Genomic DNA, 22,266 nt, shown 5'->3' with positions numbered 1-22,266 from the left:
ATGCTTGTAGTTTCTTGAAGTGGTTTTCTGTCAAAGACCAACTCTTTACTCCCTAGAGCAGGTTAGAACAGATGTAACATCTGACAAGCCTGATTTTCAGATTTAGGCTTATGTCTTGATTGCAGAAGACCTTTTTCATTTTGAAGAATGCTCTTCGAGCTTTCTCTATTTTTAGCTTGTTATTTTCTTAATTACCTTGCTAGATCCTTTTAAACTTGAGAAAGAGTGAGGGACTGAGAGTCTTTTCCACGTGGACGGGGAAACGGAGTAGAAAGTAATTATTACCAGATGCTTTCATGAAATATTAGGCACTCTTGCAAACTTATTTAAACAAGTCTAGGCAGATTTTTAAAAGATCTGGAAAGCTGTGTTAGTCTGTTGCAAAACAAAAACAAAAACTAGGTATTTCAAAACCATTATTATCCTTGTTTGCTCAGAGGTTAATCTTACTGTTCTCTGTGAGTTTCCCAGGTAAATGAAACTAGGATTGGTTTCTAACAATGGTGATGTCAAAACGAATAAATAAAGAAGTTTAAAATCTTTGGGTGATCGTTCTCTAGCTATGGTGTACTGTAACTCCCATTGGCTTGAGCCAGCCGAACCAAAGCACTTTTGGATTTGAATTTGAAGTGTTGGAAGAAAAATCCAGTCGGGTTGCATTTTTCCAAGGAGAAAAATGCTGGAAATAAAATGGAGGCTGGCTACAAGGAAAGAAGGTCTCTGTTTATTTGGTTTTCCAGAAACTTCAGAGACAGCAGCATGTTTCTGGGGTGGCTGACAAAATGGCTGAGTGAATGGATGGATTTATATAGAGTTCTTGGTGAAAGAGATGCTCCAGGGGGTTGTGCAATGTAGTGAGCCTTGTGTAAATTCTTAATTCCATCAGCTCCAGCCTGAGGGAACTGGCCTGAAGGTATTTTGTTTATGAATAGGCATCTTGAGTTTCACTATAGCAGGAAGCCTGGGGCTGCTTTCTGCCTTTAAGAGCATATTTTTTTTCCTTTGGGGAAATATAATATTCTGCCTCTTTTAATATTCCCCATAATATTTCATTCTCTAGGAGCAGGACTTCCCATACAAGTATCCAGGTAATTACATTTTGGGAGAGATTTCATTAAGGAGCATTAAGACAATATGAAAAATACAAACAATTATAAATTTAAAAAATCCCCCTCCATATAGACATAACTGATCATCAGGGTATCATGCATGTGAAGAAATGGAATTTAATTCAAGAACGTGTAAATCTTCATAAAATGATTTATGTAAAGGCTATAAAACTAAAGACTTGTTTTTAATTATCTGAAAGCTTAACATTTATTTTGCCAATCTGGTAGAATAATATTTGAATTTAATTAAACATATTTAAGAAGTAAAAGTTGAAGGTGATTTTTTTCTATCATGTCTATTAAAAAAGAACACAAATAAATAATGTAGACGGATAGTATTAGTCCTTGATTTCAGATTAACTCTTATTCTTCCTGATTTTGGAGAAAAAAAATATCTCTGTGTCATGAAGAATCGTCATTGGCTTGATAGCACATAATCAATATTCATCCTTAAACTCAATCATTTGAATATTATTTATTTATTTCTTAACACTGTCTATCTTTCCTAGGGTTTGCTTGGATAAAATAGATAAAATAAATATAGTGCCATTTTGTTTTACACATGTAAGAGTTTGATCAGTTTGGTGATTTTGAATCAGTCTTGACTGCTAGTAATTGCCTGAACTAGTCCCTGCAGTTTTCTTGGTAGGATTTTGATTTGCCTTCTTTCAAGGGCTGAGAGAGAACCAAATAGCAATAGCAATAGCAGTTAGACTTATATACTGCGTCATAGGGCTTTCAGCCCTCTTTAAGCGGTTTACAGAGTCAGCATATCGCCCCCACAGTCTGGGTCCTCATTTTACCCACCTCGGAAGGATGGAAGGCTGAGTCAACCCTGAGTCGGTGAGATTAGAACCGCTGAACTGCAGATAGCAGTCAGCCGAAGTGGCCTGCAGTACTGCACTCTATCCACTGCGCCACCTCGGCTCAAATCACCCACTTAGGTTTACATTATTATAATTTCTGTCTCAGTAGAAATTGTACCCTACCAAACTGACACTCCAAGACCTTGAAGAACTCGAAAATATTTAGAACAGCAGCAACATTTGGCATAGCCGCCTCATAAATACTGCAATCTATCCAATATCTTGAAGAAATACAGAATGAAGAGCAAATAAAGAATTCAGCTTTAATTGTGTGCAGATTTACCAGTCATCTTGCAAAATAATACTACAAAGATCTGTATTAAAAGGTGAATGGAATGTGAATTCAGTATTCCTTTTTAAATGTTTTTTATCTCTGTCTTTTATTGTCTAGATCTCTGAGGGATCATGGAACTGGTTAGAGAATGCGATTCACCCATCTATAATGTAGCTTAATTTTCTACAATAGAAAGTTGCATTACAGCTCTGTAGGAGACTGTTATAGTTGGTTGCATCTGAAGAAATATATTCATAACTCATGTGATGAATGGAATGTGATTATATAACTTCATCATGACAGATGAATAATTATCTTGATAGACCTATACTATTTTAAGGAACTTTATTTTAAAATATGTATTTGATTATTAAAAACTCTGTTACGTATATATTATTATTATCATTAAATATTTCACTAATTATTTGAAATGTCTACAGTATACTTCTACTAATTGAAACAGAAGTTGTAGAAAAGAACTAACAGATTAACTTGCCTAACAATAAGACACTTAGTTTGTTACATACTTACTATGGCACAACTCATTGACTATTTCCAATTTTGTGCTGGTTTCACAGTACTACACCTAAGCATGAGTTTCTCTACATCTATTAATATGCTTCTTGCCTTGCCTGCCAGTGAGTTCTGCCCTAACAAACAAATATAAAAAATATACAGTTTATTTTAGATATGTCTCTTTGCTTAATGGGAAGCTTAATTTTTGATAGATTGTATAAAACAAACAAACTTAAACCAGCAGTGGAGAAACCAGCCAACACAAAGGATCAGACATATTTTGAAGAAACAGTGAAAATGGAAAATAGGTCATCAGGATTTGCCTATTAACCTACAGGTTTAAAAGGGACTAAGCACTTGGGATTTTAATTGCAAGTGAGTAACTAAGCTGCGGTACAAAGGAAGATTAAATTGGAAAGCCCAAATTGAAGAGCCCATGACAAATCAAAAGCTTACCAGGTGTCACCTTAATCTGCTAAATCTAAAAAAGAAAAGCTAATAGGTTCATCTGGAAAAAGCTTTAAATCAATATACAGTACAAGTGTGTCAAACCTGTAATGTGAAAATATATTTCTGATAACTTCTTAAAGTGTTCCCCAACATGACCAGCGAGAGGAGGAGAGGGAAGGTAGGGTGGTTCTGTGTGAGTGGCTAGCATGCAGGTGCACCTGTTGCTCACATCAATGGAGCACTCATGTGCTAGCTCACTGCTTGTGCAAGTGAGGATGTTCAGACACACACACACTCCAGCCATTTCTGCAGCCTGATTAGAATCTTTCAGGCCAGAGGTTGGGGACCCCTGTTCTTTAAAACATTTGCTTCACTGATTCAGTCAGAATCTGGCATAACACAATTAGAAATATTAGTAGCTTTATTGTATACTTACAGCTATGATTTGATTTGATTTGATTTGATTTATTGCATTTCTATGCCGCCCTATTCCCAGAGGGACTCAGGGCGGCTCACAAACCAAAGTAGGGGGGGGGAATACAAACAGGAGGAAAAACAACGGACAAACAACTACAAACAATTTTAAAAAACACTCAACAACCACACAGTTCGAGCGGGGGCGGGACACCCGTCAGCCCCAGGCCTGTCAGAACAACCAGGTTTTAAGGGCTTTGCAGAAAGCCTGAAGGGTGGTGAGGGTCCGAATCTCCATGGGGAGCTCGTTACAGAGGGCCGGAGCAGCCACAGAGAAGGCTCTCCTCCGGGTGGTAGCCAATCGGCATTGGCCAGTAGGTGGAATTCGGAGGAGGCCTAATCTGTGGGATCTAATAGGTCTGTTGGAAGTAATTGGCAGCAGGCGGTCTCTCAAGTACCCAGGTCCAATACCATAAAGGGCTTTATAAGTGACGACTAGCACCTTGAAGCGTATCCGAAGACCAATAGGCAGCCAGTGCAGCTCGCGGAGGATAGGTGTGACGTATGAGCACAATAGACATAGAATAAAGCAACTATTCAAACAATAATACATTGCAGTTATTTATAACATAATGTACAGTCCAAACTTAAGATACCATTCTAAATTATTGTATTACAGTACGTTTAGAGATAAATTTGAGTTGCTGATTACATTTACTAGGTGATAAAACATAACTGTCTATACTGGCTTAAAAGGAGATAAGTAAAATTAACTTACAGGGTTTGGGATGATAACAAGACATAGGTGGGATCAAGCTATTTTTTCCCTCCAATGGTTGTAGAACATGTAAAAATGATAGGTTTTTAAAAACTAAAACTATTTTTGAGTTTATAGTACATCTTTCCCAAGAAATGGGAAAAAATCTAATATAAACTGGAGGAGACTTAATAGATTACAGGAACAGGAATAACTGGCCTTTTGCAGCATTAAATCAAGTTTTCCAATTAATTTTTCACAAGCCAAAACTGAGCTTAAGAGTATTGAGTTTGACAGTGTTGTGTGCTCTTCAATAACCTTTGGTCCTGGTGACTGACTTAGATTGGATCCTTCAACATTATCCTGGGACATGTTTATCTGCTTTCAATCGCTCTTAAAAGAGACCAAAATTTGAACAATATTATTTTACTAATGTGTTTTTAAGAATGATTTTCATGTATTTATTTGTATCCTGAATTTCCTCTAGCTCAGTGTGGCTCTTATGAGAAGATTCTTTAATTTTACCCCAGTAACAACAAACTTGTGGCAGTAGTTGGGTTGACAGAAAGTGACTATCTCAGTATCATACACTTATTTTCTATGGCTGAGAATCACAGTGGGTTTGAATCTTAATATAGCTTAATGAAACTATATTTCTTAAAACCTGGCAATCATCTGCAATTATTGCAATGCAAATGGACATCAGAAAGCAATACAATGTGATGCAGTGGACTCCTTTTTTCCTGCATTTCATCTCACTTACGTTGCCACTGTTCCTAACATTAAATTCTGATGTAGACATCACTTCCATGCAGTAGATTTAATCTTATGTAAAGGATACAGCCAAGTCGAATGTGTATTTACTTAGAGCTAAACTTTACTGTGTTTAATCATGTTCCTCGAAGGATTACAGCTGGGCTCTGCCTGCTACTTTGCCATAAATGATGTATGGAGGAAAAAATGTCAGGACTTGCTGTGGATTTCCATGATGTGTTTACCTTACTACTAAGATGTACTCTAAATTTATTATATGCAAAGGCACTATTATTTCTATTTGTCTTGAAAATCAAGATTAATATCTCTGTGTAAAATGCAACAAATGTTCACAAAAAATATCATTAATTTAACTATCCTTAGCCACAAAAATGATGACAGTGCAAAATGTCATCAAACTACAAACCAGTAAGTTACTAAAGATGAATTAGGTTCAATGTACACATACATAATGTTGCAGTCAGACAGATCCACTAATTGTCAGGATTATGTGTTTGATACTTAAAAGATTTTTCAATTTCCAGTGAGATTCCTATCATCCGTAACAATTATGACTAATTCAAGATATCTCATATAGGCTATCACTCTTTTTTAGAGCTTTTCATACATAGGTTAAGGATGAATGTATTTTGAAGCTTTTTAATACTGATTGAAGACCTTAAAATAGAAACTGCAACTCTTAATAAGAAGTATGAGTTGGAAATGAACAATTCCATTATGAGCAGAAACCAAGCCTGAAGGGAAGATTGGAGAATACCAGTTTACTGAAAATGCAATAACTAGAACCAAATTGATTCATCAAAACGGAAATGAATTGTCCCAAGGCAAGCAAGATAATCAGAAGAGATAAGAGGATCTGTATGAACATATCATAGCATAAATTCTAGTGCCTGCAAAAGGAATATTAGGGTTTGGTACTTATACATTAATTGTGTGCATGTGATTTGAACAAAATAGGTGATAATGCTATCCTTGCTTTTATTCTCCCATCCTCCCCCCCCTTTATTTTGGTTTACTATTGATTGAAAATAATAAAAGGTAGGTAGGTAGATAAGGTGCCGTCAAATCTGTAATGGCTCTTAGCAACCATATTATTAGATTTTCTTCTAACCTGGTCTTTGAATCTTCCAATTGTGCACAATTGTCATTCTAACTTATAAACATTATAACATTCACCTTGATCATCCTCTTCATCTCTTATATAAACCTAAACAAAACTACAGCAACCTAGACAGCAGCTACTTCAGGTAAGATACATTGCAGACCATTTTATAAACATATGTGGGATTGACTAAGAAATCCTAGACAGGAGTGTCTTTGGAGACCACACAGAAGTTTCAATTCATCTAGAGTGCATAGCCAGGTGTTGGCAGATACCCTGTTTCCTCGAAAATAAGACCCAATCGGAAAATAAGCCCTAGCATGATTTTTCAGGATGCTCATAATATAGGCCCTACCCCCCAAATAAGCCAGACACATTTAGTACTGTATTTCCCTGAAAATAAGACCTAAACCAGAAAATAAGCTCTAATGCATCTTTTGGAGCAAAAATTAATATAAGACCCAGTCTTATTTTCAGGGAAATATGGGTACTTGACAAAATATCACATTTTGGCATATCTCACATCTAATTCTGGGTTTTATCTTCAATATGTATCAGCATCTTAAAGTCTTGGTTTTATTTATTATTTAAATTTATAAGGCTACCCAACTCACAGCTCTGGCTTTAAAGCCCTATATAGCTTGGCACCAGGGTATTTCTAGGGTGGCTTCCTTCTCTCAACTTTGACTTACCCAACTTTGACAAGGCTACAATAGCCCATGAACTTAATGGGATAGAAGCCTATAAACCCTGTTTCTCTATGGTAGAACCAATGTTCTAGCACTCCCTAGTCCCTGAAATCCAATCAACTCTTACCTTGTTAGGATTCAGGACATCATTAAAAAAGAATTGGTTAAAACGGTATTCAATTTATATATATTACCATTTGTTTTTGGCTACTTTATGATTTTATTAATGGTTAATATGGAAGAATACATATTGTTTATTATAACATAATTTTAATTGTAGTGTGGACATTTTGTCACTGTGATTACAACCTGCTGGGTGTTTCTCATTTAGAGTAGGCAAATAAATAAAGAGAACAGTCTGCAGACTTCTATGCTTAAACAATTTAGCAATGTTTACCTTCTAGTTTGTGTTCTATAAAGAGAGTTTTTTAGAGATTACAATCAGTTCTTTCCCTTATGTGACCTGATCCACAATAGAATTTAATTTTACTTTCTAGGCTCCTGTTAATTCTTCACTTTAGTTAAAATTTTCAAAGTTTTCCATTCTTCTAAGTTTGTATGAATGCATTTATATTGGCATGACAAAGCTAGCAATCAATCTTCCAATACTATAGCAAAAGTAGCTAATTAGTTCCCACCAGGCTCAAGGGTTTCGTCTTAAAATGTCATCCATATTTACAAGAAAGACTTGAGTAATGCACTGTCAGTATTCAGGGCAACAGCTAACAGCTAAACAGGTTCTAGCAGACAAGCAAGTCTAGCCATTAAGTGTTTCTTTGGGAATTTCTTGTTCCGCCTTTGATTATTTAGACTATAATGACCTGACTGTTTTAGGAATTCAAGTTCAGAATAATATTTTAGTTTGGATTACATTATTATATTATATGAGACCACAGAGGCAGAGGTTAAAAAATAGCATGTGTTCACTGTGACTGCTGAATCTATGTCTTAATTATTTTTTTAAAAAATGCTAAAATAATTAAGCATTTTCAATAGTCATAAAGGACTCTTTTGCTTTTCTTTAAACTCAATATTTAAGCAATGTGGGGTTATGAAACAATGACTGACTTTGGATGGGACACTGAGGCCTGGTTTACACAATATATTAAACTACAAGTGACTAGATCCAACCCTAACTAAATAGACCAACTTTTTTTGTAGTTCTCTGCAATGCATTCCATGCTGGGGAAGCTGACCTATAGAGAATATCTTAAAGAAACTTGTAATTGATAATTTTAATTTATTGTGGATTTTAATATTTTTTATTTCAACTTGGATTTACACACAGAATGTAAACTACCAAAAGGTATCCGGAGTCACAATGTAATACATGTAACAGAAAAACAAATGCATACAAGTAGTCCTTGGGCTATTATGGTCTTTGGGATCAGGATTGCTGCCGCTAATCAACTTGGTTGATTAAAGCACAATGGCATGTGATCGTATTGCTTAGTGACAGTCACATTTGCCATCAAAACTCCAAGACGCATTGGAAGCAGAGCATGAACACAAACATAAATAGAGAAATCTGTTGTAATGTATCCAGCAACCCGTTTTGTCTGTAAGATTCTTGTCACATTGAATGGGAAATAGTAGAAGTCCAAGTACGGAGCATGCAGGTGCCATACGGAGATGTGGAGGCCCTGGAGACTTTATGTAGGCTGCACTTGAGTTGGGGGACAAGGTGCTGAGATGCAGCACAAATGCACAAAGGCCAAAGAAAGGAAAATGTGGATTGGTGCGAGTGTAGGGAGGACAAGGAAAGGACAGTATGGTTGTATGGACAGGTACATCACAAATCCTTTATTGTATTATAAAACAGCAAGTTCATATTCAGCCAAATATAGTTATTGTAGAACCCAACTTGTATTACCGTATATACTCGAGTATAGGCCGACCCGAATATAAGCCGAGGCACCTAATTTTACCACAAAAAACTGGAAAAGTTATTGACTCGAGTATAAGCCTAGGGTGGGAAATGCAGCAGCTACCGGTAAATTTCAAAAATAAAAATAGATACCAATAATGTTTTTGAATATTTATTTCAAAGAAAAACAGTAAACTAGCGGTGTATTCAATGAAATACTTCACTCACCTCATGATGCTGATGTCCCGCTGTGATGATGATGTCCCGTGCAGCCGCGGGAGCGATGTCCCGCCTCCTATGACACACGGCACAGTGATTCCTATCATTGGATCACTGTACCAGAGGAGGTGGGACATCGCTATGTGGCTGCTTGCCATAACAAGGAGGAGGTGGGACATCGTTGCAGAGCGGCAGGAGGGGGAGGAAGGGGAATCGTAAGACAGCCCTGCATTACATTAGAACGTGAGGAGGGGGGATGGTGCGGTGCGCGCTGCGCGGCAAACTGACACAGAGGGAGGGGAAACTCACAGGGGCACTGGGCCATTCACGAGTGTCACCCAGCGGCATGGCCCCGCCCCTTTTTCTCCTCCATTTCGGGCAAATTTTTCACTGACTCGAGTATAAGCCGAGGCGGCTTTTTTCAGCCCAAAAAGTGGGCTGAAAAACTAGGCTTATACTCGAGTATATACAGTAATCCTCTAGGCATATTAATGTAATTGTGTCATTCCCTGGGGAAAATTCTTAATAATTCCTCCATCAGAAAGAGGAGGAGGGTTACATGCCATGAAATCATTGTTAACTCTTAGCAACTACATAGGTTGATTTTCTTCCATCAGAGTTTAATTGAATAATGTGACAAGAATCTTACAGACAAAACGGGTTGCTAGATACATCCCAACAGATTTCTCTATTTATGTTTGTGTTCATGCTCTGCTTCTAATCTTACTTACCTACCTTCTTATTTTATCTTCAAAACCTCTCTGTGAAGTAGGTTTGACTGAAGTGAGCGGTACAGAATTACTGAGTGACTTACCGGTATGTGGCTGAAGGACTCAAACTTGAGTTTACTTCGGTTCTAGTCCCAGACCTGACCATTAGATGTAAATATAGAATTATATCTACTAAGTTTCTTTTAAGTAAAATGTACTCTCCTGAAACTTACATTCTTAAACTCTAATCCTGTCATTTGATAATTATTTTACCCAATTCATCCTGAAGATTAGGAAATGTTGAGCAAAAATACCCAGTGACTGGTTTTCTTACTACACAGATCACTTGACAACAAAACACACAGCTTTCATGTGTAAGATATGCTGTGGCAATAACTCCACAGTTGATCTATGGGGCATAAGACTGCAAATCTTGCACAATGATTGTTGGTTTGTTTGTTTTATCATGAGCTCGAACCACACATTTAGTATTGTAGAAGAAGGAAAAATAAAAGAGATTGGAAGATTATTCCTTTGTAAGCGACTCCCATAGACCTTTTAAAATAATTCCCTCTTCAAAACAAACTCATTGATTGCATTCATACATCCATATCTGTACAAGAATGCAACTGAGAATGATTTCTGTGGCTGTTCACAATTGTGCAACTTAATAGATACATAGCGGAAACCTTTACTAAAATTCTACTTTCCTGTCACAAATACCTGTACTATCTTGTGCAGGGTTGTTTGAAGTAGACTTTTTCACTTCTAAAAGAGCAACTACCCTTTTAAAAAAAGGTCATTTTAAGCAACCATTGTTTGATAGAATTTCTTTTATTTTTATATTTTGTCCTCTCAGTTGCATTGTACTTATTGCACAGCTCTTCAGACAGGAAAAGGAACAACTTTTCTGCCCTCTGTTGTTTACACAAAGATACTTTAAAACTACATCTCAATAAACCTTACTGGACAAAACATAATACATGGAATCAACTTAAAAACCTACTACCAAGCAATCACAGGGCAATTGAGGTGAGAGGGGGTCAGGGTTGATAATTAAGGCAAAATATAACCTAAAAGATGGGTTGGAAAGCCACTCATCTGGGTTAGCTGTTGAAGCTGAATTTCATACACACACACCAGTGGTGGGTTCCTACCGGTTCGGACCAGTTTGGCCGAACCAGTAGTGGTTTGGCAGCCTGGGTCGCTGGAACTGGCAGCAACCCAGGCCTGCCACGCCCCTGAACTGGTTCTCCTGGTGACACCATCTTATTTTTATAGTACTGCACATGCGCTCACTGCGCAACTACGAACGAACCAGCAGTAGCGGCTGCCAGAACCCCACACACAAACCCACACATACACATGCATGTACGTTGTGCATTTGTATATCTAGAATAGCAGCAGAAGAAATATCTTATATCAAAAATTTTATCGATGAAGTCTTATATAAGGTGCATAAGAAATATATCATGGCCAGACCATCTCCATAGCAGTGGTGAGTTGCCAGTTTACTACTGGTTTGCTCGTGCTCACGTGCATGCACGCATGCACAACGTTTCTGTGCATGCGCAGAAGCGTCCATGTAGATGGGCGCAGCCTCCCACTGTTGACACTACCGGTTCAGCCAAACCAGGAGCAACCCACCTCTGCTCCACAGGATTGTTGTGTAGTAAAATAAAGAGGAGGAGAGAGCAAAGACTGTTTCACTACTCTGAGCTGCCTGAGGTGAGGAACACTAGAAGTAATACCTGGGATAGCTTTACATGGTTGCACCTGCCTGAAATGATTACTTAATTACAGACTTACTTAATACAATACTTTGGTTACAAAATTCTGTTCCACACAGTATTATAAGCAGAGTGACTAACTAATGGGCATATGATTACAGAATAAAGGAAGCTAATCATGCAAGATGACCCAGGAAACAAGCAACACTGCACAAAAGAAACAGATATTTTAATTGTTCCCTAACATCCCAGAAACGTTAGAAGGTCAGTTTCATTTGGTTGTGGGAATAATAACAACTTAACAGCATTTTAAGGACTCTTCTTATACAAGCGGAGTTTACAGGTGATCCTTGACTTAGAACTATTCATTTAGTGACCATTTGAAGTTACAATTACACCGAAAAAAGTGACTTAGGACTGGTTGTTACACTTAGGACTGGCAACTGCATGTATTTACAACAGTTGGAGCCTTCTGGGGTCATGTGATCACCATTTGCAATCTTCCCATCTGGCTTCCACTAAGCAAAGTCAATGGGAAAAGCTGCATTTCCTTAAGGAACATGTGATTCACCTAACAACTGCAGTGATTTGCTTAATAAACATGGCAAAAAAATGACATAGATTTGGGTGTGGCTCATTTAACAATCACCTTGCTTAGCAATGAAAATTCTAATACCAATTGTGGTCGTAAGTTGAGGACTACCTATACAAGTACAAACAGACAGAAGGCAAGAGATCTCCTGAAAGCACCTTAATATATGCTTCTGTGCTGACATTGCACCATTGGAGTTTATGACTTTTTCCAATGGCCGAATTTAGAGTCCCAAGGCTGAAAATGAATGAGTCAGTGTAAATTATATCAGTTTCTTTTAAACTACAATTACATTAAAAATGGTTAATACTCTTCCTTCTGTTATATTAAAAACTGCCATTTGGAATCCATTACTGGAGGTCTCTGAAGGTCATTCCCACGGCTTTTAAAGATTGCATCCAGATCTGGGACTGCAATTGGAACAGCTCTACATCAAACCATAGTTTGTTTAATGATGCTTTGCTGAATAAAACAAAGCACTCTTATACCAGGCTAAGCCAAAAACTTGGGTTATGAACTATAACAACTGAGTTCATGAACAGCTGAAACCAAACAATTCATACTATAGCTTAGCACAGTATGGAAAATAACTAATAAGTCTGTTTAAGAAATGGCCAGCTAATATCCATAATGCCATTATACAAACAAAGAATTCTTTCCTAAGCAAATTCCTTCATAATGTTTCAGCATAGAGCTCCTAAACTTTATAGCTAGAAGAGGAATTATAGTTATAGTTAATGTATATAGAAGGCATCAGTTTGGAGAAACTCTTTATATAATAATACACGTGACATTCCTTACTTTCAAAATCTAAACAACAGTTCTAATTTCAGAGTATGATGCTTCGTTCACAATAGTAATGCAATCTTATGCAAATTACTAGATTGAGATACAAGAATGTGACATTGATTGATAATTTTATATGCCACATTTAACAAGGTAACATATTTGGATCTAACATATTGAACAAATCTGGGCCTTATATTTATTTAGAGTTAACTTAATGAACATCAGCACCCCACATTGTCGGAACATAAATTTTTTTATTATTGTGACATTCTCTCTTCTAACTTTGGGAGAAGTGATCGTTTTTAATAGGCATTCATAGCATATTCTTGAGTTATCCAATCATCGTTGGGCTAAAATAATGTAATGAGAATAAACTTCTCTCCTTATGCTAGAAAGACACGATCCCCAACTAGGCTGGCATGGCTTCCTCTGGGAGGGAAAGACTAAATCCCATTCCTACTTTCAGAGACATATAGTAAGTGATGCTCTGTTTAGAGTCTGGGAAAAAATAAAAAAACCCACTACCTGAAAATTCCAAGCTGGTTATCAACCATGGAAGCAATGACATATCCATATACTATAGATCTTAGTAAAATGGTAAGATGTGCAGACCTCTTAGGAGAACTAAAAAGGAGAACTAAAATCAGTACAAGATCTGAAAGCACAGGGAATAAATATGGAATGGTAGCCCTACCTACAAATTAAAACAAGATTTAAAGAAGATTGGGAAAAATACGGAATATACGAGACACAAATGGAATTAGATAAAATATTACTAGGAATGGGAGGAAAAATGATCACTACATTATATAATTTTCTTTTAAAATATAAAACGGAGGAAGAGACGGTAAAGGAGACAATGATTAGCTGGGAAAGAAATTTTGGCCATAATATAGAGTTAGAAAAAAGGAGACAATGATTAGCTGGGGAAGAAATTTTGGCCATAATATAGAGTTAGAAAAATGGGATAAACTGTGGGAAAGAAATTATAAATTTACGACGGCAGTAGCTTATAAAGAAAATCTCTATAAAATGTTTTACAGATGGCATTTGCCTCCAGTGAGATTGGCCAAAATGTACCCAAATTTATCCCCTAATTGTTGGAGATGCAACCACAAGCCTGGAACACTCTATCACATATGGTGGATGTGCCCCATTACAAGGAAGTACTGGTGCAAAATTCGGAAGTGGTTAGAAGAAATTATTGAGCAAAAAATAGAACTCAAACCAGAAGCATTCTTATTAGGACTACTGGATCAAAAAATGGACAAACAATCTCAATACATAATTATACACATACTCACTGCAGCCAGGATTGCCTTTGCACAAAACTGGGAAAAAATCAATACACCCTCAGATGAAACTACAACCTGGAAAATACTTGAATGCGCAGAAATGGATAAAATGACAATAGAATTAAAAGAAAGAGAATAATCGTACTTCTATAAAGTATGGAATAAAATGTACAAGTGGCTAGAAAACAGAAGCCAAAACAGAAAATAGGGAATACAAATATATGGAGATATAAATAATGAATACTATTATAAGTGTTAATATTATGTTTGTTACATTATAGTACAAGGTTATAGTGAGAGAAGGCAATGCAGAAGGGAGAATTATAAAAGCTAAGAAGGAAAGCCGATATAGAAAGCTGTAAAATTATTGAATATTGTTATGTATGTTCTGTGTTTTGTTTTGTCTTATTGTGTTTTTTTTCTTTGCTGTATCTTTCCTATTGTTTTTAAATATTAAAACATTTAATTTAAAAAGAGAGAAAATGAACTTCTCTTCACCTAATAGCTAGGTGATGTTCTCGAGATATCATAAATATAATAAGGACAGAAATAGCCAGAAATAAGACCTAAAAAAAAAAAAAACGGTGATCTAGCTGAAATGTCATTTTTCCACATTTTTCCATATATGTGCAGGTGGAAAAATGGAGAGCAAAAAAAATGAAGGGCTTTCATTTGCAATACCTCCATAGCTTTAAGATTTTGTTTTCATGTTTAACTTTGACAACAAGAAAAATATAAACCGTAGACAAGACATTGCAAAAGTGTTTGGGATACTAGCCAAGATGGATGTTGTCTAGCAAACCAGACTGATCCTGTTTTGCTGGTGCCTGATACAAAGGGTAATCCCAAAATAAACTTAGCATGTCTGGTGAACATACCCAATCTTACACTAACTCTAAGCTGCATTCACAGATGTCAGACAGAACTTCTTCTTAGCTTCCCTTGGAAATGCCAAAAGTTGAAACTCTGGCATACAAAGCACATGCTCTGTCATTGAACAATGGCACTTCCTGTACGGTTAATTCTTCATTTCTCAGCTGCAGTTCCTCTGCAATTCCATATCTAAATGATTGCAATAAATTTGTTGATGGTAATTTAAGAAACAGCACTTCTCAAAATCTTGTGAGAAATTACTTTGGGAAACTAATGTCACTTAAGGTTCTTATCTTTTAATTAGAATAGATAGTTCCTGTTTTTACATTTATTTTTATTCCACCACACAATAGAAGTCGAACATTTTGGCCTGCGGCCTTGTAAACATAAGTTATGTTGCAAGATAAATTAGTCAGGATGTAGCAAATCCTTTCCATTACATAGGAAAGGGTTATTTCCCAGCAATAATATGTTCAAGTTCAAAAAGTGATGCTGACGCTTTTGCCATTCTTGCTTTTTTCAAGGAAAGGGAAGATTATGCAGGCCTAATTTTTGTCTTGCCAGATGCAAGTTGAAGGCACAAGACATTGCCAGAAAGAAAGAAAAATGTGACTACTCTGCATTAGCTTACTGAGTTTGTCTATAGCCTCATATTCTTAACGTCTCCATGATTGTCAGGAAAAAATATTGTTGCTGGAGTTGCAAACAAACATTACATGTCAGCTTTCATCAAGCAAGTTTTTTTTCCTTTCCACACTGCCTTCTACTAAGCAGAATATAGGGATCTTCTAGTAGCAATAGCAATAGCAATAGCAGTAGACTTATATACCGCTTCATAGGCCTTTCAGGCCTCTCTAAGCGGTTTACAGAGAGTCAGCATATTGCCCCCAACAATCTGGGTCCTCATTTTACCCACCTCGGAAGGATGGAAGGCTGAGTCAACCCTGAGCCGGTGAGATTTGAACCGCTGACCTGCTGATCTAGCAGTAGCCTGCAGTGCTGCATTTAACCACTGCGCCACCTTATTGTACTTTTGCAATAATGCCTAATTAAAAAATATTTTAATTAAACTCAGCTTTATCCGGATGGTGTGATTCAAGATGTGCTTTATGTATGTTTGCTTTCATACAACATTCAGAGCACAAGGTACTAATCACATTGTAGCCTAGTATGTTGTGTGGACCAAGCACATGTATTTAGTTTGTGGTTTAGGTATATTTAAGTCAGTGGTGGGTTCCGGATCCTATTGCAACCGATACACTGCAATGGGGCCTGGGTCCACCACGTGAATGCGCACAGTGCGCGCATGCGTACTTACTCCCGTGATGCTCCAGCTGCTTGGCGGCGTACGCTGTATGCGCAAAAGCCCCGATTGGCTCAAATAGCGATAAGGAAAGCAGGCAGATGAACCCTCCAGAACACTGTACCGGAACAGTATCTGGTGCTCTCAGCAGGCACCAGTACACCTGTACCAGGTACGTGCAGTCAGGGGAGGCAGGGGAGGCAGGGCCTCACCAATGTCATGATGAAAAGAAAAAAAATTTAAAAGGAAAAAGGCTGAGGTAGCTGCTGCCAGAGTCACAGTGGATGACTCTGCTTAGTGCTTAACTGCAGGAGGAGGCGAGAGAACCACGTGCCTCCTTTCCTCTATCTTTATGATCACTTGATCAGAGTTAAGCAAGGGTTAAAAGGTGAAAAATTTCTTATGCAAAGGAGGCACATGGTTCTCTCGCCTCCTCCTGCTCTGGCAGCAGCAGCTTTTACCTTTTTCTTTTTACATTTTTTACGTTTTCATCATGGCAAACAAGAGGAGAGTTGAAATCCTCTGTGACGCAGCTGGAAAAGGTATGTGGGTCGGACAGAGGGGGGAGAAATTCAAAATTATTGTCACTTAATTTGTAAGTAATTTTTTATTGTGAGTAATTTGTGTGTGTGCGTGCGTGTGTTTGTTTCTTCACTTCACTCAAACAAATTCTCTCTCAATTTGAGAGTTTGTTTGAGAAGAGAGGGAAGGGGGAAAGGCAGGGAGGGCGGGTTTTTTATCCGCCTCTGCTGGTGGGCTGGTGCTTTCTTTCCTTTGCCTGCTATGACCCCCCCTTCCCTTTCTTCTCTCCCCCCCACTGGAAGCCCCGTCCTGCTCCCATCTCCCTTTCCTCCTCCTCTCCCCTTTCTTCACTGGCTGCCGCCTCACCCCCCGCCTCCTCCGTCTCTGCCGCTGTGTCCGACAGAGGCGTCTCGCGTCTATGGTGGACATAAATGTGAGATGCCTCTGTCGGGGGCAGCGGCGTGGACGCTGCTTCTCGCCGCTGCTGCACTCTTGCCTCACCAACCGTAAACCTCACCGCGTGTCAATGACCTGTACTGGGGTGTACTGGTCGTATCCTACCATTGATTTAAGTACATGACTTTAGGAAAGTGGGTTAATTTGATTAACTAAAGTCTAACTTAACCATGGTTAAATGTACTGTGAGAACTCAGCTGCATACACAACAAAGAAATAACTCCCTCAACATACCAGCTTTCTACATCTTAACTGACATTGTGTTTTATACTGAGAATAACATTCTCTAAACTTTCTTTACTCAGGGAAACTCCTATTGTAATCTGGAATTACACTCTTTGTAATTAAAATAGCAGCTTTCCTATTGAGGTATTTTAAGAATATTAAGCCACTTGGGCCACTTGAGATCATTTCTGTCCAATCTTAATTTGAAGTTGTGTGTTTCAGCAAGATCAAAGATGCATGAAATCTGAAATAGGATTGCTATCTGATATGCTGGCACTCTAGGACAGTGTTTCTCAACCTTGGCAGCTTTAAGATTGTGGCCTTCAAATTCCAGAATTCCTCATCCAGCATTGCTTGCTGGAAAATTCTGGAAGTTGAAGTCTTAAAAGTTGCCAAGGTTGCAAAACACTGCTCTAAAATCAAGAGCCAGGACTCAGGTCTAACAAGCCAGATCAAAACCACAAGAATACCAAAGTTCGCTTTAGAATTTACTGTTCAAGGAAGCTTCTATTGAGGTAGAAAGCTGTATTATATTATTATCTGGTCAGGAGGAGCAAGCAGTAGGGATAAAGTAGTCTAAAGAAAGATTGGCCATGCATGGGTCTACAGGACCTCTAGTTCTAGCGTTCTCAACATGAGCAGTGGAAAGCATAAAGCTAAGTGTGAGCTAATTATGACAAAAGCTGTAATTAAAGAAGTATAATGTACAAGCCAACCAATGTGTATACTTAGATATGCAATTTGAAATTTGACTGGATTATATTCTGTTTTTAGCTGTAGTACTAATAAAGGCAAGAGAAAATTTGGCATCCAGAGACTGGTTTCCAGAAAAACCAACTTTTTATCCTGCAAATAGTGCAGCAGTAGTGTTTGTGTGTGTGTGTGTGTGTGTGTGTGTGTGTGTGTGTGTGTGTGTGTGTGAGAGAGAGAGAGAGAGAGAGAGAGAGAGAGAGAGAGAGAGAATGTCAAAAAATGGTTGTTTCTTTCCTTTTGTCTTGTGCAACTCAAATACAGTATTCCAGCAATTTTTCCAAATCCTCAAATTGACCCTGTTTGCTTCTAGTGCTTTGGAACTTTTCTGTGACAAGATAAATATTCAATAAGACGTCCCAATCCATCTGCATACCAGGCACCACATCTGTGGCTCTTGGAAGCAGACTCAGTCTTTTGTCCAGATGGTCCTTGGCCTCCTAATATTGCTTCCAAGGTTTGCAAGACTTTGTGCTGACTTCAGATGAGGCATCTCCAGCTGACAGAAGCAGCATATAGTATTATCGTAGAGAATCACACGTTCACTCTCCCTTAATGTCTGAAGCTGATAAAAATAAAACTGGGAACAGAGCTGACATAATGACCTATTAATCTACTGTTGCTGCTGAACAAAACAGAAGAGATGAGGCATATCAAAAGTAACGCGGGTGAGAAGAGGTTATTAGTTTTGAGGCAATTCCTAGAATTGGTGATTAGTTTGTCCTTTCTTGCATAGTTCCAAAATACTGCTATTCATATGCTTATGTAAATTCTTTAAGCATGTATTCATTTTAAATAACTTAATGCCAAGAATAAATGTTGTTATATATCTTTTTTTTTTAAATCCAAATTGTTTGAAACAAAATCCACAGGGTTTTTTTTTCTCAAAAAATAAAAATTTCTGTTGACAATCTAGGCAATTTTAGCTATAAGGTGTAAAAAGTTAAACACTAACAAACATCAGCGGCATCTGTATTCTATTCAGTCTCTGAATTGTGAGTCTCCATGGCTTGCTATTTGCCAACTTTTGACTGGATTCATATGACACAGCCATTGTTTGTTGCACAAGCCAGAAGTTCACACAAAGCACTTAGCTGCAAATTGTGGTTCATTAAAAAAAATCTGGATTCACGGGACACAATTCGTCAGAATTAAACAAATAGAATTTTGTAGAACATACCCAGCAGTCAAACTAATTCTACCAATGGAACTGTTGTATCAAGGCATTAGCACAACTGCTTGAAACACCACAGAAAATCCTTGATCTGTAGTATATCATATGGCCCAAATAAGATGTTTATATACCTAAAACTGACAGCTGCAAATCAACATTTTCCAGAAGAAAACAGTAATGAAAGGATAGTAGGTAACCCAGTTCTCATCTTGAATGGAATCAAGAAACAGTTATTCTTTTATTGAATACTTATGAACTCCATCTGAATGTAGTAGTGCAATATGCAAACAATGAGTTGAGGAAAAACAACAACTAAATCAGTGTAAGGAGTGTGGCCTTGAATGTACAAAGAACAGTGACTAGATCAGACTAGAAGCCAGACACTAATGAAAATTGCACAAACGTTGAAACCTACCCAGCTGGAGAGTAAAAGAACTAATGTAAAAAGAGAGGAGTATATTGGAAGTTACCCCATGTACATACAACTATCTGGATCCTGATTTGCCTTCTCTACTCCCCTCAGATTTTTTAAATTGAATTAAATGATGGAATTTGTTGAGTACATGGGAGTAGTTGTGCATGTCTGCTTAAGCCTTGGAGTTGATGAAAACTCATAAACTGATTAAGGAGGTTAACAAAGAATTATGCCTGTGCTGTGTTTCATATGCTCTTTCAGACTTCTGTACAAGATTCTGGAACTGTTTGTAACTCATTGAAAGAGATCCAGGTGTTCCCTGCATAAACTCCTAACCATTGAAGAAGACTATTTCCAGCAGCATCAAGCTATCTATTCTCAATCTGTTCCCAAGCCATGGAGCATTGTAAGGAGGAAAGCTGTTAACATATGTTTCAGTGACAAGGAAGACACTGTCTTTGCCTTCTGTTTTGTCTATATTTTCCATGGTGTTTTTTTTTTTGTATGTGTGTGCTTACACACTCATACACACATGCACTCCCCAGATGCCAACAAGTGGCAAGTTTTATGGCCGCTTTCCATAAATTATGGTATGGTATGGTACCCAGTTTGGTGTAGTGGGTAAGGTGAAGGCTAGAAACTAGAAGTGTTTGGGTTATAGTCCTGCTTTAGGTAGAAATAGAAATAGCAATAGCACTTAAGAGATATACAGTTTCATAGTGCTTTACAGCACTCTTTGAGCAGTTTATAGAGTCAGCGTATTGCTCCACCAATCTGGGTCGCCATTTTACCAACCTCAGAAAGATGGAAGGCTGAGTCTGCATTCTGTCCACTACCCCACCACGGCTCACAAAGCCAGCTTCTGAAATCTTGCCAAGAAAATTGCAGAGACTAGACCAGACAGTTGCCAGAAGTAGAAAACTACAGTAACTCAAAGGCTTATGATATATAGTATCATATGGTGTATGGTATTCTAAATGGTATGGCATTATGTAATAATAAAGCACTGTAGGGCTGTAGATATCCATCCTCTCAACAATTGATATGGAATCCAAGGGGAACTCTTCTTATAGCAAGGACAATGTTAGATACTGATATTTTTGGTTAGATAGCAATAACACTTATATACCGCTTCACGGTGCTTTATAGCCCTCTCTAAGTGGTTTACAGAGTCAGCATATTGCCCCCAACAATCTGGGTCCTCATTTTACCAACCTCGGAAGGATAGACAGCTGAATCAACCTTGAGCCTGGTGAGATTCGATCTGCCAAATTGGCAGCAGGCAGCAGCGGTAGCCTGCAGTACCGCATTTTAACCAGTGCTCCAACACAGCTCACAGTGGTATGAGCTAGTGGTATTTATCACTCCTGTACTGTCAGTACAAGATACTCAAACATGTGCCAGTTGAGAGAATTACAATAAGGCTCAAATCTCTTCTTGTTTGCAGAAATCCCCTTCCCAACTTAATGAAGGAAAAAGGAGAAACTGAAGAAAATGTAAAAAAAATTAAATAGCAATGTTATTTAAATCTTATCAATAACCATTTCAAATTCTCTTGGATGAAATGTGTAATAGGCCACTGTGTGCATGGAATATGTATTTGTATATTTAAGAAATAACATATGTATATAAATAACTACACCACTGCGGCATTTTCTATTTCATTTGTATCACCTAAAATGTTTTTGAAAAGGCAAAAAGCAGGAGATATGTTAAAAAAATATTTCCAGTCACTATCATTTTCTTAAATATATTGTATCCAGTATAATTTACACTGAAAATATTCTACCTGTCTGAATTCTATTCTTATTGTTTAGTTGTATAAATCCAAAGTAACTTTAGTTAAAAGGTATAAGCATATAAAATATTTCCATATACTATGTGAACAATTTGATAATAATTTTTATAAAGCAAGAATGGTATTAACTTTATATAGTATTCTATTTAAAGGCAGGGCAATAATTTAAAACAAAACAGCAAAACAGACAATATGTCATATTACTACAGGATTAGCTGATATCTGAACTGTATTGCTTCATCAAAGAAAGTAGATTTGTGAATTAAATCAGAATATTTCATTCACTGAGGTAATAAAATATACTTTTTAGCTGGTATGACATTACACGCAAAACCATAATTTACTGTCCACAGTGACAAGAGTCACACTGTGTAAATAAATAAAAAACAATACATAATGGTTTAGCACATTGTAGGAATCCTACACAACAGATCAAGAAGGATTGTATGTTGGGTTCACTCAAGTTAAACTCTAATATTGTTTGCTTGTTTTTGACTCAGCAGTGTATAAACTATGCCATAGTGGTAGGTAAAGCACAATGAATAGCTTAGTGTAATGAAAGAACCAGGCAAAACAGCTTGGTGAACTGTGGTAACA

Source organism: Thamnophis elegans, chromosome 3 (genome assembly GCF_009769535.1).
Source record: "Thamnophis elegans isolate rThaEle1 chromosome 3, rThaEle1.pri, whole genome shotgun sequence".
In the NCBI taxonomy this organism is placed as follows: Eukaryota; Metazoa; Chordata; class Lepidosauria; order Squamata; family Colubridae; genus Thamnophis; species Thamnophis elegans.
Note: the sequence above shows the minus strand (reverse complement) of the source record.